The 18,529-nt window shown below is 43.9% G+C and overlaps 1 protein-coding gene and 1 long non-coding RNA gene across 5 annotated transcripts in view; one reads left to right on the forward strand and one right to left on the reverse strand.

Annotated features, from left to right (window-relative positions):
• Cacnb4 (calcium voltage-gated channel auxiliary subunit beta 4) overlaps positions 1-18,529 on the reverse strand; it is a 247,654-nt gene that overhangs the window by 64,241 nt on the left and 164,884 nt on the right. The gene's annotated exons all lie outside the window — the stretch shown is intronic.
• On the forward strand, positions 13,047-14,804 carry LOC121140349. The gene is made up of 3 exons (XR_005877139.1): positions 13,047-13,203; positions 13,488-13,741; positions 14,113-14,804. It is a non-coding gene; the product is annotated as an uncharacterized LOC121140349 (long non-coding RNA).

The following is an 18,529-nucleotide window of genomic DNA, read 5'->3' on the forward strand; positions in this document are numbered from 1 at the left end:
GGCTGAGGGAACATAAATGCGGAACTAGCTTGTGGATGCAGGAGAAACAGAAGGTGGGGGAGAGAAGGCCAGCAAGAACCACTAAGCTACAATCAGACATACCCGTTCTGCATACAGATCTCTGCACTACAGCCGTATTTTACATTCACAACCTTACCAGAATCCAAGTCTTTAATATTGGAACTTCCAAAGAAATAAAAGTGACCCAAGTTACCTTAGAGAGAAATAGTTGCTATCGCTTAAAATAAACCTTTCATTTTAGAATATATTTTCATAGAGAAGTTGCAGAGAACAGAGAGCCCTGTATCCCCTTTACCCACCTCTGCTAATGCTAGACTCTTTAGGTAACAGACACTTGCTTTGCATAACTTAAAAAAACAAACGGCTCCTCATTTTAATAAAACTTCAGTCATTGATCAGATTTCATTAGTTTTCTGGAAATTTCTTTTATAATCCCTGGAAAATATTCAGGACACTACAACTACTTAGCATATATGTTTTTAAAAATCAAATATTAATTGACCTGAAGTAAGGAAAACTGCTTCAAAGACCAATTAAATATCTCAGCCGTATTGTTCAGCCCCTCCCTTTACATGTGCGATAGACAGGCTGGTACCTCCTTTCCACGTCTCACCCAGGGAAGTCAACAGTTGGTCAAGCCCTGCTTCAAATGCACTGTGGCTGGGAACTCAGGTTGGTTAAGAATACTTCAATCGGGTCAGCACACCATCTTTAAATAAAAGGAAACTGAGGTAGCAGCAATGGCAAACAAGACAGCCAGCAGGAAAGAGCTCCACGGACTGGGGTTTCAAAGGGCACAGGTGGATCAAAAAGCCTCACATCTTTTTCATGGGGCTTTGGTGGTTTGGGTTAGAAAGGAGAAGCTCCAATGAGAAGGCAAGGCTAGCATCTGCTGCTTCAGAACCCCGAGCAAGAAGGACAGATGGAGACGGGAAGAAAGGCACCAGGAGAGTCTCAGCATAGGACCTTTCCAGGCACACTGGGCACTAACAACAGAAAATAAGGAACTCATTGGCTGCTGATGTTCAAGCTCCCAGGCCTTCTGAGATAAAAAGTGATGTATTTAGGGTGAGGTGGTGAACTTGAGCACTTTGGGAAGTTTGAAAGCAGACACCACGCAAGGACCATTTTGAAGGCAAAGAGACGCTGTCCTTTTTGCCTGATGATATAGAAGGAAAGGTTTTATTTCTGCTAGAACAGTCAGGATACATAAGGCCAATCAGGATACCTGAGCAGGTGTTCCCAGGATAGGCTCTGCTGGGGTAGACACTCCCAGGTACCTTCCTGGAACCCTTAGCCCTGCTTTGTTTTGGGAATCAGCCACTTGAAGGATCTTGAAGACCCTGGGGAACCAAGGGAGGAAGGATTACAGGTGATGAAAGAGTTATGCAAAGCATGGCAAAGAAATTTGGATCAAGCCCTCCGGAGACAGAAAGTCAGAGGAAGATTTTCAGTAACAACATTTACAAGACCTGCATGAGATCAAGTCGGGCAAAACCTAGCATGGAAGGGGAGGAGCTCACAGAGCTCACTCGCTAGGGGAGGGAGAGAGGGTTTCCAGGAATGTAGCCTCTGAGAGCCTACCTGTCCTCCAACTGGTGGCCCTACCTTCTTGCTCATATAGACAGCCCTATGTGGACTCAGTGGGTTTTAGAAATGGGCACATGAAGTTGGGAAGGAAGGACAGTGGGGTAGGGTAGAGGGGGAGCTAGAGGGGAGGGAAAGGGGTGGATTGGATCAAAATGCATTCATTATATCCATGTATGAAATTCTCAAGCAGAAAAACAAAACAGGAATGGCCCCATGCAAAGACAGCAGAAGTCATCTCCAGGGAGGGCAGGAGGGAGGGAAACACAGAAGCATGCCTCCTGCACCTTGAGAGACAATGGACCTTTTCCACAGGTCTTACACAGCTTAACTGGCCTCAGGCTTACTGTGTAGGTAGGTAAGGATGATCTTCAACTAATGATTCTCCTGCCTCCTCCTGCCAAGTGCAGGGTTACAGGCATGCACCACCATGCCCAAGTATCGGAGGTTTAAGTCAGACCTAAAAGTGTATTTTCTGACCTAAATTGCAAAGGTTACAAGACACAGAGCTAAGCGACTGAAGCAAGATAGAAAATTCCATCCCCTAAGCATCTTCTCAAATCCCCTTTTAATTCTGAGTGGGATTAAGGATGGAGAAAGATTGGTACTTTAGGATTGCTATTTAAATTGCAACAGTGGCAACCCAAAGGACTTGTGAAGCTTTTACAGGAAGGCAGCAGCTTTGAAAGACAGTAATACATTTAGGAAGGGAGGAAGGTTTAGGTCAGTCCAGTCTGTGGCTAAATTACTTCTCTGTGGGTCCTTTCTGGTGGCTTCTAGGCATCTTTGTGGGATCATAGTCTCTCATCTCCTGAAACATAAAGTCCTACAGGACTTCTGGATACACTCCTCCCATTTGTTATATAATAACAGTAGCAGTAATAGTAATAGTAATAATAATAATAAAAATATAGAAGAGGTAAGAAATGTAAACTGGGCCGGCTTCCACCTTATATGAGCAATAACCAGATTGAAGCATAAATATTCATGCCAACCTTAAAACTTTCTATAAAGGGGTAGGCTTACTATAAAATAAAGCATTTGACATAGGACTATTACATGTTCTAAAAGAGTTAACTAAAAAACAAATACTTTTGTAATTTATTTTTTAAATTTTTATTTAACATTCATACATGAATATAATGTGTTTGAATCAAACCCACCTCCACTCCCTCCCCCCTCCAATTCTTCCCCTATTTCCCCACTTTCCCTCCTAACCTCATACTTCAAGTTCATTCTCTCTCTCTCTCTCTCTCTCCCTCCCTCCCTCCTTCCTTCCCTCTCTCTGTCCTTTTAGTGTTGCCTGTATGTGCATGGGTGTGGGACCATCTATTGGTGAACAAGTAGCCTCTCAGTGCCTACAATCTCTTAAGAAAATTGTATTTCTCCTCCAGCAACCATCAAATTCAATGTCATCAGATGGGGGTGGGATTTCATAAGGCCCCACCACCATGCTGGCATTTTGGCTGGCTTGAGCCTGTCATGCCATGCTAGTCACTGTGAGTTTGTGTCTGTCAAATACAGTCTTGCTACAAACATCCACTTCCTCTGCCTCTTAGACTCTTTCCATCCCTTTTACACAATGATTCCTGAGTTTGTGGGGGGGTATGATTGACATATCCCATGTAAAGCTGAGCATGCCACAGACCCTTATTTTCTGCATCTCTGTATTAATCATCATCTCCTGTCAAAAATGCCTTTCTCGTGAGGATTGAGGTATGTAATAATATATTATTACATTTATTATTATTTATTACTATGTCTATCTAGCAAAATAATTATACTCGTTTTCCCTAAGTTAGGTCAATGAGATGGTTCACTGGATAAAATCACTTGTTCACTTGCTTCCGGGCCTGACCTAAGTTCAATTCTCAGGGAACTAACTCACACTAATTGTCCTCTGACCTCCATCTGCATGCCCCTCCACACACAAATAAACACAAAAAATAACACATAACACATTTTTAAATCTTACCCTGATCAGAAACTGTTTACCAGAAGGAAACATGCATGTTTCCCTGTTCATCTAAGAACTATACAGTATTCAATGGCCAGTCATATCTAACACAGAAGTCAATGCTGTTCAAACAGGTTGCTAAACCACAGAAGGAAACATCAGATCTGGCTTCTGGCACAGGCAAAACTTAGTAAGCCACTGTCTTAGAACATGAAGTTCCCCCATGGGAAGCCAGAACACCATGGGACATTCAGCAATATCCTGAGACACTTTTCGTTCTCAAAACTTCAGTGGTGAGAGGTGCAAATGTGCTACCGTCCACAGGACAGGCCCAGCAGAGAAGCGTCTGGCCTAGAAAACCAGGAGTGCCACAGTTCAGAGACTCTGGCATTGAATGTCACCTCACCTCAATAAGCAAGTTATTTATTCAAAGTTAAATTGAGGCATTTGGAAATCGATCGACGCTGTCTGGTTAGCTGCAATTGGCTAACTGAATTCAGCTTGCCTTGTGCACAGACACTTCATGGTGGGAGTAGGCAGGGTGCAGGGTCTCACCCAGTCTCAGCCCAATCTGAGTTTCAGTCATTGAACTCTTTGGATGTCCAGAATAGTCCCCTAGTGTGAAAGAATAAACCCACACTGGATGAGAAGGTGACTTCTCCGTTTGGAAGTCTCTGGCAAGACTGAGATAGACCCTGTCTGGCTGTCTGCAGGATGTCTGCACACACCAGGATCTGGAGTCTAAAAGTTACAGGGTCTGGAAGACCCTGTGGTGAATTTGAGTTTAAAAAGTACTAGCAATGGGGTAAAATATAGTAAGTGGCTCACAGGATTGAAAAAACCTCAACACAGAGCAAGCACACAGTTTGAAGGCATGAGCCAGAGCGAGGAAGCCTGCCGCCGTGATGCTGAACCAAGTACTAGTGTACCCTAAATGCCCTCCCTGTCTACATGCTTTGTGTTTGCACAGCCAGGAAAGCACTCAGCTAAAAGCTGGCTGGGAGCCCAGTGCATGGCCATTTTAAGTTCCCCTCTCAATATGGCAGAAAGGAATGCTTTGAAGCAGAAATGAGAAGGGTAGGACCGATTTCCACATTAAGATATCCACCTCAGCTTTGTTGATATAGCAGGCACTGACTGAAGTCTATCTTTCATTCATTTAGTCAGGAATATGCACTAAGCATAGGAACACATGCCGGCCACAACGGGATTGGCAAACCCATACTATGTCTCCCTCTCAACGTCTGGCATCAAGTAAAGACAGCAGAAAACCTGTAGCAAGTGAAGAGGCAAATATGGCCATCTCTGGAGCCCTGTTTCCTTCCATCCATTGCTAGCTTATTGGAGAGCTACCTCAGCTCTACAAGGAGAAAATGACATCACTGGGTCCCTGAGCTTCTCTCTTTCTAATAAGGCCACTTCCCTAACCAGAGCTTCCAGTGTTACATAACAGCATGGATGTTCCCTGGCTACTGAACCTATAAATACACCGACAACTGACAGGCCTGTGGCTACCACCGTGCACGCAGGCATCCACGCCTAGCTTGTGCTGTGGTACAGAGTGTGCGCTGATAGACAGATGCTTGTGAACGCTTTTCCAAAAACAAAAAATTCCTACACATAACAGTGGCGTGTGCTGTGTGGAGTCAGGACTAACAAAGACATGCTCACTGTTTACTCTGTGTACAGATGTTGCAAAAATTCAAAATGTTCCCGCTCTTTGTCCAAAACAGATTCAAGTAATAATTTGCTGAAAGGCATTTCCCAAAATGAAAAGATACGTGAGAGGACTGACTAAATCCACGTGCCCTGAAGTTCTGGAACAATAGAAGGTTTCAACCTGAGTGAACAGTAAAGACAGGCTCTTGAGGGGAGCCTCAGGCCAGGGTGGCCTCCGTTCCCAGGTGGCATGGTGCTCACTTCTCCATTGCTCGGGGACCATACGATGTCAGGCCTTCTGGGAAGTCCCTCTAATCAAAGAGGGGTGACCTGGGATGTCTATAGAGTCCTTGATAAATCCAGGAAGCACGCACCTCCATGGCAAAGTTACTAAAAACAAAGGGGGGCGGGCTTGGGTGTAGAATGTTAAGAAGGCACTGAGCTTCCGGGTCCCACAAGGTGCAAGGTGGTTTGCAGTAGAGCCAACGGTGACAGTGACCTAACCTCGGGCTTCTGGACTAGACTCTCCTCTTGCCTCAGCATCACAGTGTTGGTGCTGTCCGCCCCTGCTTTCTCCTCCCACACCCTGATCCCTCTTAATTTGTTCAAGAGTCCTCCAGGCTCTTTTGTAAGAGACAAGATCGACATGTACAAATGGGAGAGGGAGGGGAGAGGGAGGGGAGAGGGAGGTGGGGCACAATTGATGAAGCTGGTTGAATGTGTATCGCTGACATGAGCATGGTTCTGTCAAGGACTCCAGTGCCTCAGGATCCATGAAAATAGTAACTCTGCCCCCAGGTCAGGCTCACAGAAATGGCAAAAGCTTCCCGTGGTCCACGTACCAGTGAGTGCAAAAACTGCCCATCACGCTTCCTCCTCAGTGGTGACAGCGATCTGAAAAGCTGACCGTACAGAACCCCACGTCCTTGTGAGTTTCCAGGTTGGCGCATCACCATCATAGCACGTGGCCCGCCCCCTCCATCCCTGCTTTTCTGTCCTCCGTTCTTTCTTTATTCTCTCCTCACCCCAGTCAAATCAACCCAAAAGTCATTGCAGGTTGCAGCAACTAGCCAGATTAGAATTTTTTCCTTCACACAGTTAAGAACCCAAACATACTTTCGAACAAACAAGCATACTTTTGAAACATCATGACAGGGTGCCTTCCTAGCTAGCTTCTTCTCTTCCTGTCCACAGTGAGCATCAACTACTGCTTTTGCAAAGCTGCTTTGCGAAGACTGTGACCTCAAAAGTAAACGCCTTATAATTAGCCTCTCCTCTGTGTTTGGTGAGCCTGCTGTGGTACTCAGTGAGTGACACCGCAATTTAGAAATTATTAGATGCTAGAATGTGTATTTCCTGAGTGAATACTAACAAACAGAAATAGAACAGTTGTAAAACAAATGCCAGCCTACAATCCACAACCCCAGAGAAGCTAGGAAACAAGGAGGAACCTAAGAGAGACATACGTGGACACATCCCCCCCACTTCCCTGGCACCCGCACCAGATCTCCTGAGCAAATTTGGAGCATGGGGGAAGGGAGGAGGAGGTAGGAAAGAGAGAAAGGGAGAAGGGGAGTGGGGAGGAGAACATGAGGGGTTAGGAAGGTCCAGCTGGGGGAAGAAGAAGGAAAGAGATACCTTCATAGAGGGAGCCATTATGGGCTTAACAACAAATCTGGCACTAGGGAAAGCTTCAGGGATCCACAACTACAAATTTTTTTATATTTATTTTTAAATTTAAATTTAAATTAAAAACAAGGTTGCTTCACGTGTCAATTCCAGGTCCCTCTCTGTTTCCCTCCCCTCCTCCTACCAACCCCCCCCCCAATATCTCCTCATTTCCCCAGGGAGGGTGAGGCCCTCCATGGGGGTATCCATAGTCTGTCATTTCATTCAGGGCAGGGCCTAGACCCTCCTCCAAGAGTCCTGGGTGAGAGTGCACCTCTCATTGTTGGATGGGAACCCAAAGTTCATTTGTATACCCGGGATAAATACTGATCTACTACCCAAGGGTCAATAGATTACCTAGGCCTCCTCACTGACACCCACATTCAGGGGGTATTGATTAGTCCCATGCGGGATTCCCAGGCATCAGTCTGGGATTCAAGAGTTAACCCTTGTCAGGTCAGCTGTTTCTGGGGGTTAAACCAGCTGAGTCTTAACGCCTTTGGTCATCAGTCCTGTCACTGGATTTCTTGAGTTCAGCTCAGTGCTTAGCCGTTTTTTTTTTTTTAGGTTTTTGCAAACTAAGACTTAAGTTGATTAGCTCAGGGAGCTGACAGCTAACATTGACGACCTGTAAGCATCGATGGTAAAATACTAAAAGCAGCATGATTGACAGCGGCTGAGGCAGCGTGCCTCATGCTTCATCCACTGTCTCTTCATCTTAGAGTACACAGACATTCTTCCCACTGCTACTGTAGCAAATGACCAGGAGCCCGGAAGGCTAAGCCAACACACGTTTGTTACTCCGTAGTTCTAGGGAGGTAGAAGTCCCGAATGGAGCCAGGCGTAGTGGCTTATGTCTGAAATCCTAGCATCAGAGGGCCAAAGTCAGGAGAATTGGCATGAACTGGAGGCCAACCTGGGTTACACAGTGAGTATTAGGCCAGCCAGGACTACAGAGCAAGACCATACTTAAAAAAAAAAAGCAAAAGCAGAGAGGAAGGGAATGAGGGAGAGAGGAAGGGAAGGAAGGAAGGAAGGAGGGAGAGAGGAAGGAGGGAGGAAAGGAGGGAGGGAGGGAGGGAGGGAAGGAGGGAGAGAGGAAGGGAGAGAGGGAATGAGGGAGGAAGGGAGGGAGGGAGGGACGGGGGGTTTATAAGACTTGTGACATTTCCAATACTGGAAGGAAGGGAAGGAAGGACAGGCAAACACCAAGCTTTCCTGACCTAAAATTAAAGTGTCAGCATTTGGAGAAATGTTCCTCTGGAGGCCCATGGGGAGAATCTGTTTTATCTTTTGGCTCCTATAAGCCATTTGCCTTTCTTGGCTCACAGACCCAGTCCTCCATTTCCAAAGAAGCAAAACCAGGCAGTCTTTCTCACAGTGTTCTTCCCTCTTCTGCTTACAAGGATTCCATATTATCCAGCCATTTGCTACTATGCAAACAATACCTGAGACAAATCAACGTGTAAGTAGAAAGTTTTGTTTTGGTTCACAGTTTTGGAGGTGTCAAGTCCATGGCTGGTTGGACCTATTGCTTTAAGAGAGTGAGTTCGTCACAGTGGGAGTGCATGGTGGGAGTATACATATACAATGGAACAAAGCTGCTTGTCCAATGGCCCGGAAGAAGACTAGCTGGAGAGGGGATCCCACTATCCTTTCCAAGGCACACTCATAACTCACAAACTATCCAGGAAGTCTCACCTTTGAAAGGTTCCACCACCTCACACATTAGGCATCAAACTTTTCATGTGGAGTTTAGATTCACTTAAGATCTAGATTATACCTGACCCCAGTGATTGTGTTGGGCCCTCTGGTATAACACAGGATAATCTGTCTGCCTCAAGGCCAGTCAAAAACCAGTCTCTTTGTAACGAAACAAACTGCTATGATTTGACCGTGCCCTCCAAAAGCTCATGTGTTGTGACTTCAATTCTTGGGGAGGCATTTAGATCATGGGAATAGACTCTTGTGAATAGATTAATGCCTTCCCTTTGTTCCTGGGGCTCAACCTGTTACCACCAGTAGGTGGTATAAAAATTCATCTGTCTTCCAATGCTTGATTTTACTTTCTCTCTCTTTTTATAGTATTTTTCTGCTATAATTTGAAGCAGCATGAGCTCCTCAAGCAAAAGCTGGAATTAGGCTTCCCAGCCTCTAAAACCGTGAGCCATGGACATGGCAGTAAGGGCTAGAATCCAAGAACCTTAAAGGTAGACACAGGATAATCAGGAATTTAAGGCCAGCCTCTGGTACATAAAACCTTTGTCTCCAAACTAAAATTAAGTTTAAAAAACATTGTGAAGCAAAGCATATCCCCCTGCCACCCCAGGACCTTGAGCAATTTACCCAATCTTGAGTGTTCTAGTATAGTAACAGAAAACAGGCTAAAATACAGACGTATCCACAGCTTCTGGCAGCCATCTCCTGCCCAGAACAATTTCCTATGGAATTCTCCCTGAGAGAGGCAGGGGTTTCCACAATTTGTGACATTGCCAATGTCAGACTTTTGATGTGTAGTCTGGAGCTTCCTGACAATCAGAAATGTCAAAAAGATAATCGTTAAGGCAGTTGTAGTCTGTAGACTCCAGCACTTGGTGGAAATCACAAACCCTGTTTTAGTCCCATTATTTTGAAGACCTTCTGAACTTGTCGAGTCAGTTCCTAAAGGACTAAGGCCAGTCAATACCCAAGAGTTGTTGACTCAGCCTGCTTGCAAAATAACTTCAGGTTGGAATTTATCCATGTTCATATTTGTGAGTCTAGGAGGGTTGCCAGCTTATGTTAGGGCACTGCACCTGTTCCCTGTGTAACACTGAGAACTGTGAAAAGAAAACACAATAAGGCTAGGCTTGCAGAGAACATACCTTAGTAAGTGTGAGATGACAGGTAGCACTTGGGTGAAGGGGAGAATGTGCTTCGCATATCTTAAAAATTAATCAGTGTCTAAGCAAGAGAAACTGCAGGTCAGACCCCACATATAGGCTTGGCACCATCTGACCCCACCTGGCTAGTGCTTTCATTCTAAACTTGCCTCTGGCGCCATCAATTTTCCACTTGTCTTCCAGATTCCTTTAAGACTGCCCTCCAGTATTTCCAGCTCATCTTGCTTTTCCTTGACTTCACGGATTCCATGGTGTCCAGATCTGAACTTTCCTGCTTTGAACCTCACTCGTGGCATCAGGCCGATGACCTCATGTGACCCCTTCCTAGCTTTTGGACAGCTACAGGGAACCATTCACAAGGCGTTTCAGTTATTGCCATTGGGTGGAACCTGACCAGGAGCCAGGATGGTGTTTAGCTGACATTCCACTCCGACCACAAAGCCACCAGTGCTTGGTCAGATAACCTCAGACTGGCCTTTACCATCCTGATGGAAAAAGTTGTTTTCCAGCATCAGTCAATGGAGTCCTGTTGACATAGTGGAAGCAGGAGCACAGACTCAGGCAGAAATAGAGGTTCTACTCCTGAGCTTCCTGTGCGCCATCTCAGGAAAGTTCTGATAGCATCAGTTTCCTCATCAATAAGATAAGGGGCATCAGGAGATCATCCCTGTCTCCCACAACCCTGTTACAGTGAAGTAAGGTTGAAGCAAGGTGATATTTTAACACCGTACTATATTTTGTAGTTCTTAAACTCTCCATGTGTTTCCCTCTCTTCCCCACCCAAAGGGAAATTGTTCTAAAACTCTTTTGTCCAGCATGTTGACACAGCCTATGACCCCAGAACTTTACTTGGAAGGCAGGAGCAGAAGGAGGATCACCATAACCAAGGTCAGCTTGGGCTACCAGGTCAGTTCCAGGCTAACCAGAGGCACTCATAGCAAGACCTGGTCTCCAAAAGACACACACACACAAACACACACACACACACACACACCAAATCAGTCACCTCTCTGTCATATTACATGTATATGCATGTACATACATTCTGAAATCTCCTAAATTATGCATCTGTGTGTATGTATACATATATACATACATGACTATCTCTGCATACACATACATAAATATCACAATAGAGAATGGTATAATGTGATGGGGTAAGCTATTTAAAATGTAGGAGTCCTTAGAAATGAATAAGAGACATTTAGAGTTACTATGTTAGGACAACCAATGTTACACAGAGAAAACCTGTCTTGAAAAACTTGGAAAGAAACAAAGAAAGAAAGGAAGGAAGAAAGAAAGAAAGAAGGAAAGGAGGGAGGGAGGGAGGAAGAAGGAAGGAAGGAAGGAAGGAAGGAAGGAAGGAAGGAAGGAAGGGAAAGAACAGAGTCCACTTTTTTTGGACTGCTTCAGATGGGCATTTTTCCAGCAAAAAAACAAAAAAACAAACAAACAAACAAAATACCCAGATGGGTATTTTTCACCTTTGGAGATTCTAGGCCTGTACTGTTAGGAACAGAATTGGCTATGGCATGGATGGTCCCTTAGACATAGTAACCAAGAACAGATCGTTTTCCAAGGACCCTAGAGGAAGCGTCAGGATGGAGCCTGTAGAGCCCCTCACACAGAGCGGAACATCCCACCCCCTATGCAACTGTGCCTACTTCCTGTATCCCCTGCCTCCTTATTCATCTGGATCTCCTGAGACATCCCTGGCTTTACTTATGTCCTAGCACCCAGGAGAATCCTTGGCATATAACAACCTTTCAATAGTTTATTGAACAGGAGTCCTAACTAATTGCTAAAAAGTTGCCTGCACTATGACGCTATTGGAGGCATTTTTGTTAATTTCTGATTAATAGAAGAAAAAGACTACTAGAAGAAGGTGATGTTAATTAACACATTCAACGTATCTGGCAGTCACACAACAGAAACAGCACAGTCCCTTAATATTGAGGGATGTAGGTCATGATTTCATTTGAATATTTGAAACAATTTGAGTGTCCTTTAATAACAAGCTCCTAAAATTGAGATGCCACGTTTCAAACTTACAGAGAATCATTTAAAATATTGCTATATTCATGGTTTTGCTACTGAATGAGCTCCACAAGCCACTCACAGGAAACAACCGTCACTGTGGAATCATATCCATTAGCAGTGCCTGGGAGCATTGAATATCATTAGGTACTGTGCACACTGTTTCTGAATTCAAAGAAGCAGAATTAAATGAGTTGCTTATAAGACTGCTAAACTTCCAAACTTAATAAGAGGATAAAGGGTTGGGGGGACAATGAGAAGGTGGGGGCCCTCTTCCAGAGAATCAGCCTTAGAGGATCACATGACTGAGCAACAGTGGGAGAGGGACATGGTCGTCCTCTCTAATATATACTCTGACACTAGAATTGATGAGCACTGCTGATGAGTTAGCATGGCATTGGGGTTTCTAGAAAAATAGAGCTAAAATTAGTTGGGTAAGGAGAGACCAAAAGAAAGAGCAGGTTTAAGAACACTGGGAGCTCAAATTTGCGTGGGAAATTAGTTTTTCTAATAGGCAGCCATGTGGGGACAGTGAATGGGCCCTTGAAATTCAGGAGCGTGGTTGTGGCTGAAGCTCTGACTTAGGAGAGATGAAGAAAATGATGCATACAGATAGAAAGAAAAGACATGGAAGGGTTGAGTCCTGACTCACCTCATGATTTAGGTGTGAGGTGAGAAGGCATCCCCTTAACACCTGAGAACCTTAAGGGCCAGAGGAAAGTCCAAGGGAGGACTGCATCAAAGTCAAGCTCTGGGTCTCTCTCTTGTGGGTCCTAGCTTGTCATGTTTATATGGGCTGAGTGTGGGCTGCCTGTGGGGAGAGTGAGGGGAGAGGCTCCAAGCTAGGAAGGAAACCACAAGAGGTCTTGTGGAAGGGGAGGGAGGGCAATGAGACATGAAAACGGAGAGTCTGTGGTGGGTAGAAGCATGCAAAGTGAGGCAGGAAGGCGAGGAGAGTCAACAGAAACGAACCTTGCGCTTGAAAATGCTATGATGAAACCCAATATGGAACATGCTAATTAAATTTTTGTTTAAAAAGTACTCAATATAAAATATACCCTTGTTTTAACATGTCTTATATAACAAATACCAAGTACAAAGAATGTACACAAGGAAAAAGTTCATCTCAAATGCTATTGTCTATACCAATACAAAAGTCATTGGTGACCTCACTAAGAATAGTTCCAAAGGATTATGTGGTCAAAATCTTGATGAAAAGAGCCCCACATAGCAAGGGCGATGGATAAGGCAGAGAACAGAGCATGTTCTTGTTGCAAGAAGCAGGGCTCTTATGATGGCCTGAAGGACCTGGGAAGAACACTAATATGGATGGGGAAACACCGAGACTCTTGACTCTGCTGTGGCTTATCTGTATTTCTACCAGTTTTTAATGTAATGTTAGCATTGAATCATTCTTACCATTTAAATTTAACAGATCCGATGAGAATCTTAACTCTCATAATACTGCACAGACTTTTGGAGCATAAGTAGCACAAGGGTTATAACTAGAGAGAACTTTTGCAGTGGTATGCTTTATTTTTACTTAACAGTTAAGATGGAATTTTAGCTTGCCTTCACATTAAATGCATTAATATATCAATAAAGGAAAACGTTATCATATCCTATTAGTTGAAAAATATTATTACTGATAATTATAACACGTGTTCCTTTTGTAGTCCTGTTTCATTTGAAGCGTTGGGAAATGTTGTTCTGAGGAGGAGTCCATAGGCTTCACCCTGAACGTAGTCACAGCACAAACGAGTGACGAACACAGGCTGAAATGGAAGGGGGAGACCGACAGGAGGAGGAAGCAGCATCCACCCAGGATGTTGTAACAGTGCAGGATGAGAGGACATCTGTATTGCAAATGAGGGTGATTCAGTAGAGATGGAGGCGACTGGTAACGTAAGAACCGGGAGAACTGCTGAAGGTATGCCCTGAGTAGGCAGAGACCAACCGAATGCACAAGAGACTGGGGTTGGGCAAAGGCAGGTGCATAGTCATTCTCGAAGTCACAGGCGGAAGGCAGAGGTGGGTAAAAGAGATTCGCTAATGGGGCTGCTGTGGACTTGCTCCCGATGGCTCCTGTCTTTTCATTGAAATAAAGCACAAGGTCATCAGTAGAGGAGGAGGTTGGGAGAGATGCCATAGCTCAAGGGAGGAACAGAACGTATGGATGGAACCGGAGAGCAGGAAGGGCTAGTGGCAGGCTGCGTAGCCAATGCGTAGCACTGGGGGCTGTCTTTAATGATGATGGGTTTGAGGTGAGTCAGCGTGACTGCTTGCTCTGCTCTCATCCAGCTGCAGGTGCTAAGCGGGTGCAGCGCCCCCAGACAACCAAAATTGCACAAGTAAAGATGACACAAGAGAGCGACATCATTGCCCTGTACACTAGAGGTGAGCTTGACCAGTCTGGTTCGTTCTCTCTGTCTGGTGCTCGTCAGTCAAGCATGAAGAAGAGGAAAATTGTCGGCATACATTGAAAGGTCACAGGACAGAAAGGAGGAAGTAGGGATGTAAAGTACTGACTGAGCTGGTGGGACCCTCCTCAAGCTAATGTCAACAGAGCTGTGTGTGGCGAGCATCGCAGAGAAACCCAATCGAGTCCGATGTTTAGCATAGCAGTGAGCCTGGTTCTAGGCTGATGGATTTGGGAGTATGGCCAGCTGCCAGTACGCAGAGAAATACAAGCAAACAATACTCATTCTATAGCACTGTGATGTCTGATCTCAGTAGTTAACTCGACACACTGGAAAAGGGAGCCTCAACTGAGGACTGGTCTTCAACATATGGGCCTGTGAGCATATCTGTAGGGGCATTTTCTTGATGGCTATTTGAGAAAGGCAGAACACTGTGAGAGGTGCCATCCCTAGACAAACATGCCATAACTGTATAGGAAAGCTAGCTGGGCCAGCTAGGGACAGCAAGTCAGTAAGCAACATTCCTCCATGGCTTCTGCTTCGGTTCCTGCCTCTGGGCTCTTGCCTTGTGTTCTGCCCTGACTTCCCTTAGTGATTGCGACTGAGGAGTTACAAAATAAAATAAAAACCATTTCTTCCCCAAGATGATTTGGGTCAATGTTTCATCACAGCAACAGAAAGAAAACTAGAACAAGCCTTTTCTACTTCTTGCATTAACTAACAGATACTAGAATACTAGATTAGATGAAAGCAACCTGAATAACTATAGTGTAACAGACCAAAGGCAGACCCAAGATGAACCTGTTAGACCAAGATTACAACCTCATTTATTCCCATGCTCTATGACATGCCTTTGTATATGGAAGGCAGTCCATAAACATACAGGCACAAGGACACTCCAGGGATTGTACCCTGGTTGCATCTCACCTAGCTCTGTATTCTAGAAAATATCATCTACTGAAGTGGTCAGGAAGGTGGGTGGTAAATACAGTTGGGGTCTGCAATTTTTATATCTGCTTAGCAAATAAACTAAGAGTATCTGAACATATTCAGTATGCTGAATTCAACAAATCACTCTTTTGCCTCTGTGATATCCAACAGCTTGACTCAGTGCTCCTTGTCCTTCAAATTCTTATGATAGCATCAGATTTCAGCTTAGGACATACACTGACATCCCCTCCAAAGGGTGGCAAGGGACCATGATTTTACTCTGTGGTCTTCCTCTTGAAGGAAGCAAGGGAGATGGAGCCAGGAGGAAAGGGTATGCATCCTCCAAGTGCCAGAGGCAAGAAAAGAAAGAATTTGTAAAATCCAGACAGAAACCACTTATTAGAATATACTTCAAACTTTTGTTCATCATATTTTACAGTAAGAAATTAACTTTGTTCAGTGACCCAGGAAACGTGTGTTTGTGAGTGTGTGCGTGTGTGTGTGTGTGTGCACCTGAAACAAAATTCACAGTGGTTAGAATATGTAATTCTCTAGTATTTCCCTATTCACTTTAAATTTTCATTTTTTATAAATTTTACTCAGCTCAGAATAAAAGATTTAGTACTCCATGAATGTACTATAACCTGTAGTTTGAAAGAATTAAACCATGTGATGTAGAAAACAAAGGATACCATTGTCTTTATAATAACAGACAGATCATAAAGATGAAAAATAAAATTCTATGGAGGGACTGAGAGACAACAATTTGTAGTATTTACAACCAACATCACTGTGGAGCTGAGGATCTCAAGACAATCAATGAAAATTTAATGAGAAATGGTAGAGAACTGAGTAAGGTATTGGCTAATATATGAAGTTAGAATATTAAAACCAGTAGTTTTTCCTTTGTATAACCAAGAACCCAATAGGAAACATCCCACTCATGTATGATTTTTTTAAATCAGTCAAATACCCAAGGAGTGGCAATATAATCTTTCCAGGTCTCAGGTGAAGAACGCTTAAGTCTTCCCCTCTGCTCATAAAATAACTGAAATGGCATCCAATGCCCTGGGGCGGGGGTGCACACTCCACATTATCAAGACATGATTTCCCCACACTCAAAAAGTATGAATCACAAACAAAGCACAAATATGGTTTTTGGTTTTTTGTTTGAGAAAATGTTTGAAAGTCATTCCCAAAACCACATGGAAAAAATAAAATTGTGTTAAGAAAACTGTAAGGTGGTGCAAAAATGAATGGGAAAACAAAAGTCTATCAGACTTCAAAATTATATAATGTATTACAAAGCTACGGTAAATGAAATAGTCTGAGGTTAGCACAGAAAGAGACAAAATGGCCACAAATACAGAATTCAATTAGCCGTGCATATATGGGTATTTTTGAATATTGTAAATGAAGCCTTTGAAAATGGAGGCAGGGAAGACAGATAGTGAATGATAAATGCCAGGATGGTGGCTGTACCAGGATACATCTCTATTTATTATTCTGCTAAAATTTTCATATAGATCACAGATTTAAGTGGAAATAAAATATCTTGGTTGTGAGCCTAGCCTTTAACGGCTGAGCCATCTCTCCAGCTCTGGAAATAAAATTAAAACAAAAGTTATGCCAGAATCATTTTTTATACCGTGAATAATGAAGCATGACCCAAATTCCAGAAATACAATAGTTGTGAATCAATTTGTTAGTATAATTTGATGTTTTCTGTGTGCAGAGTCTTGCTATGTTGCCTAGGCTGGCTGCAGTCTTTGAGAATCAAATGATATGCCGGCCTCAGCCTCCCAAGTAACTGACACAACAGATGTGTACTACTGCACACGGGAACATTTAAGCTCCTGACTTCACATAGTCATATGAAGATGTTGCCTGTGGTGCTGGCTGTACTATCGCAACACTGAATCTGTACAGAAGTGTCTATCGGCCAGGGATGGGGAAACGGGTTATGTCACAGTCCAAAGAGAACTAGGTGGTGGAAGCTGGTAAGAACAGCGCAGGTAAATAAGTATGCTGAAGGTATGCTGCTGAGTAGAGAAGGAAAATTCCAGAACATGAAGTACTCCTTCATTCTCAGACCAATTAATTCTTAAATATATGTGTATGCCCATGTCTACATGTGTATCTACATATTTGTGTGTCATTTATATTATAGTTCATTACATAAAATACACAGCATTATACTATATGTAATACTCTGTTACCTTGGTTGACTCAGATAACAAAACATCTTGAAAATAGGACATGTGCTATCGGCTGCCTCTGGGGACTTCTATACTATTTAAGGTTCATTAGTTTTTGCTATAAGCTTTTAAAGAGGAGAAAACAAACAAACAAACAAAAAAACATGGCGGTATCGTATCCAAGGAAGCCCTGCTTCTGTCTCTCCAATTCTAGTCACGCCCCATGCCTCGTCAGTTAAAATACATAAACCTACACGTTCACGTCCTGCCTGTGGGCTGGCAGGTTATCCCGGGTCACGGCAGTATACTAGCTGGCTATTGACCAAGAGCTGCTAAGGCTCCTGTGTGGCTTATTCTGAAAATAGAACCCATTTCTATGAGTGATGCTAACCTGCTATTAGAACACAATGTCTGGGTGCCTGTTGGTGATGTTTCTATACACAGACTAAGCCCTGAAATTGCCCTAAAGCGGAGGGTGGCATGACTTTAAGCTTACTTATAAAATGCTGTTTACCTTTAGTCTGTTCTAATTATTTTCCTGAAGAGCTCACTTGTCCAGTCTAATTGGGAACAGAACTTGGAATACGTGACATAAGAAGGCTTATTCTCAGCTCACAAAAGGAACAATGCTACAGAGAACTAATGAGACTCCGGCACCATTAAGTTAAAGGCTTGAGGAAGCTCCCAACCTCATTTTGAAGCTCCCTCTTGGTCCCTGGCAGTCTTTTGTGCTTTCCCAAGGCAGGCAAAAAGCATCAGAGCAATAGTGGGTGGGCCAGCTCACGGCCGCACTCTGAAATCCTCCCAGACATTAGTGCTGGTGTTAAGAGCTGATGTGTAATCATTGTGGCTGTTTTCTTTAAAAAAAAAAAAACAGTGCCTGATGGAGTTGCACAGTAAGGAAACAAAGACAGGAGCTTCACCTCTTCTCATCGTTCCCCAGAGCCCAAAACGGGGAAACGGCGATCTAAATTCCCACCAGCAAGTGAGCCATGGAAAACAGGTAGTCATCCTCATCTTCTGCAGCTTTCACAAAGGAACATCTCTTTGTCTGCATGGCCCGGAAGCAGGGAAAGTCCCTGACAGGCGCAGTCTCATTCTGTAGGAATAAACAACCGAGTTGACAGGTGTGTTTTCACATGGCTGAGCAGGGAGGGAAAGGCTGAGGGA

Source organism: Mesocricetus auratus, unplaced genomic scaffold (assembly GCF_017639785.1).
Source record: "Mesocricetus auratus isolate SY011 unplaced genomic scaffold, BCM_Maur_2.0 Super-Scaffold_100004, whole genome shotgun sequence".
NCBI lineage: Eukaryota > Metazoa > Chordata > Mammalia > Rodentia > Cricetidae > Mesocricetus > Mesocricetus auratus.